Source organism: Arachis duranensis, chromosome 7 (genome assembly GCF_000817695.3).
Source record: "Arachis duranensis cultivar V14167 chromosome 7, aradu.V14167.gnm2.J7QH, whole genome shotgun sequence".
Classification (NCBI taxonomy): domain Eukaryota; kingdom Viridiplantae; phylum Streptophyta; class Magnoliopsida; order Fabales; family Fabaceae; genus Arachis; species Arachis duranensis.
In genome coordinates, this window is record NC_029778.3 from 37,236,210 (window position 1) to 37,239,898 (window position 3,689).

The 3,689-nt window shown below is 33.1% G+C and overlaps 1 non-coding gene across 1 annotated transcript; it reads left to right on the forward strand.

Moving 5' to 3' along the window:
* The first annotated feature begins 453 nt into the window (after positions 1–453).
* On the forward strand, positions 454–561 carry LOC127740955 (small nucleolar RNA R71). Its single transcript, XR_008001811.1, has one exon. It is a non-coding gene; the product is annotated as a small nucleolar RNA R71 (small nucleolar RNA).
* Positions 562–3,689: the final 3,128 nt, after the last annotated feature.

A 3,689-nucleotide genomic window follows, 5' to 3' on the forward strand; every position in this document is an offset into this window, starting at 1 on the left:
TCCTTCCATGTGAAGTTTGGATGATTTCTCCATGAAGAATTATAGGTGTTCCCATAGGGTTCACCCATGTAATTTACCTCTGCCATTGCATGGTTCTCAGGATCATAAGCTTCTTCTTCAGAAGATGCCTCTTTAGTACTGTTGGACGTATTTTGCCATCCATTCAGACTTTTGAGAAATTATGTTGACTTGCTGAGTCACCATTTTGTTCTGAGCCAATATGGCTTTCAGAGCATCAATTTCAAGAACTCCCTTCCTCTGAGGCGTCCCATTACTCACATAATTCCTCTCAGAAGTGTACATGAATTGGTTATTTGCAACCATGTCAATGAGTTCTTGAGCTTCTGCAGGCATTTTCTTTAGGTGAATGGATCCATCTGCAGAATGGTCCAGTGACATCTTGGAGAACTCAAATAGACCATAATAGAATATATCCAAAATGATCCACTCTGAAAGCATGTCAGAAGGACACCTTTTATTCATCTGCTTGTATCTTTCCCAAGCTTCATAGAGGGATTCACCATCTTTTTGTTTGAAGGTCTTAACATCCACTCTAAGCTTGCTCAGCTTTTAAGGAGGAAAGAACTTAGCCAAGAAGGCCGTGACCAGCTTATCCCAAGAGTCCATGCTATCTTTAGGTTGTGAGTCCAACCATGTTCTAGCTCTGTCTCTTACAGCAAAAGGGAAAAGCATGAGTCTGTAGACTTCAGGATATACTCCATTAGTCTTAACAGTCTCAGATCTGCAAAAACTCAGTTAAAAACTGATAGGGATCTTCTGATGGAAGTCCATGAAACTTGCAGTTCTGTTGCATTAGAGCAACTAGTTGAGGCTTCAGCTCAAAATTGTTTGCTCCAATGATAGGGATTGAGATGCTTCTTCCATTAAATTTGGAAGTAGGTGTGGTATAATCACCAAGCATCCTCCTTGCATTATTATTTTCGGCTGCCATCTCCTCTTCCTTTTCGAAAATTTCTGTAAGGTTGTCTCTGGATTGTTGTAATTTAGCTTCTCTTAGTTTCCTCTTCAGAGTCCTTTCAGGTTCAGGATCTGCTTCAACAAGAATATTCTTATCCTTGCTCCTACTCATATAAAAAAGAAGGAAATAGAAAATAATAATAGGGATCTTCTTTACCACAGTAAAAAGATTCTTTTATGTGAGTAGAAGAATAGAAGAGTAGAAGAGGGATGAGAAAAATTCGAACACAGATGAGATGAGAGGGTTCGAATTTTTAGATGAAGAGAAGAGTTAGTAAATGAATAAATAAATAGAAAGAGATGAGAGGGAGAGAATTTTGAAATTAACTAAAATAAAAGAAAAATATTAAAGTTAAAATTCGAAAATTAAGAAAAGGAATAAAATAAAAATAAAAATTTAAAACAATTAGTTAAAAAAAAGAATTTTGAAAAAGAGGGAGGTAATTTTGGGAAATTAGAGAGAGGAATGTAGTTAGGTGGTTTTGAAAAAGATAAGAAATAGTAAAACAAAAAGTCAATTAGTTAGTTGAAAAAGATTTGAAAATCAATTTTGAAAAGATAAGAAGTTAGAAAAGATTTTTGAAATTGATTTTGAAAAAAGATATGATTGAAAAGATATGATTGAAATTTATTTTGATAAAAGATTTTATTTTTAAAATTAAAATTGATTACTTGACTAACAAGAAACTAAAAGATATGATTCTAGAATTTAAAGATTGAACCTTTCTTAACAAAAAAGTAACAAACTTCAATTTTTTAAATCAATCACATTAATTGTTAGTAAAGTTTTCGAAAATTATGAAATAAAGATAAGAAAAGGATTTTGAAAAATATTTTTAGAAATTTCGAAAAATAAGAAGAAAAATGAAAAATAGTGAATTTTTGAAAAAGATTTTGAAAAGATAAGATTTTTGAAATTGAAATCTTGACTTGACTAACAAGAAACAACTTATTTTAAAAATTTTTGACTAAGTCAACCCAAAGATTTCAAAATTTATGATTAAAATAAGAAAAATATATTTTTTTGATTTTTTTGAATTTTTTATGATGAGAGAGAAAAACATAAAAATGACTCACAATATGAAAATTATGAATCAAAACAAATGATGCATGCAAGAACACTATGAATGTCAAGATGAACACCAAGAACACTTTGAAGATCAAGATGAATATCAAGACTTATTTTTGAAAATTTTCAAGAAAAGAAAAACATGCAAGACACCAAACTTAGAAATCTTTAATGCTTAGACACTATGAATGCAAAAATGCATATGAAAAACAACAAAAGACACAAAACAAGAAAACATAAAGATCAAACAAGAGGACTTATCAAGAACAACTTGAAGATCATGAAGAACACCATGCATGAAATTTTCGAAAAAATGCAAAAAATTTTTTTAAAAATGCAATTGACACCAAACTTGAAAATTGACTCTAGACTCAAACAAGAAACACAAAAATATTTTTTTGATTTTTTTTGGTTTTATTAATTTTTTGGATTTTTCGAAAATTAATTTTTGGAAAAACGAAAACAAAGAAAAAATTTTTGAAAGATTTTTGAAAACTTTTTGAAAAGAAAATTACCTAATCTGAGCAACAAGATGAACCGTCAGTTGTCCAAACTCAAACAATCCCTGGCAACGGCGTCAAAAACTTGATAGGCAAAATTGTGATTTGCTCTTTTTCATAACTTGAACAATTCTTAGCAATGGCTTCAAAAACTTGGTGCACACTACTATGGTTCACTCACATTCTTCACAACTTCGCACAACTAACCAGCAAGTGCACTGGGTCATCCAAGTAATAAACCTTATGTGAGTAAGGGTCGATCCCACGGAGATTGTTGGTATGAAGCAAGCTTTGGTCATCTTGTAAATCTCAGTTAGGCTGATTCAAATGATAATAATGGTTTTCAAAAATAATAATAAATAAAGCATAAAATAAAGATAGAAATCTTATGTAAATCATTGGTGGGAATTTCAGATAAGTGTTTGGAGATGCTTTGTTCCTGTTGAATCTCTGCGTTCCTACTGCCTTCCTTCAATCCTTCATACTCCTTTCCATGGCAAGCTGTATGTAGGGTGTCACCGTTGTCAATGGCTACTTCCCATCCTCTCAGTGAAAATGGTCCAAATGCTCTTGTCACAGTACGGCTAATCATCTGTCGGTTCTTGATCATGTCGGAATAGAATCTATTGATTATTTTGCATCTGTCACTACGACAACAATCGCGAGTTTGAAGCTCGTCACAGTCATTCAATCCTTGAATCCTACTCAGAATACCACAGATAAGGTTTAGACTTTCCGGATTCTCAAGAATGGCCGCCAATAATTCTAGCTTATACCACGAAGATTCTGATTAGGGAATCCAAGAGATACTCACTCGTTCTAAGGTAGAACGGAAATGGTTGTCAGTCACGCGTTCATAGGTGAGAATGATGATAAGTGTCACGGATCATCACATTCATCATGTTGAAGTGCAATGAATATCTTAGAACAATAATAAGCTGAATTGAATAGAAAATAGTAGTATTGCATTAAAACTCGAGGTACAGTAGAGCTCCACACCCTTAATCTATGGTGTGTAGAAACTCCACCGTTAAAAATACATAAGTGATAATGGTCCAGGCATGGCCGAATGGCCAGCCCCCATGAAGGTCTAAGGACTACACGTTCAAAGATAGGTACCAAGATGTAAAATCCCCGATGAA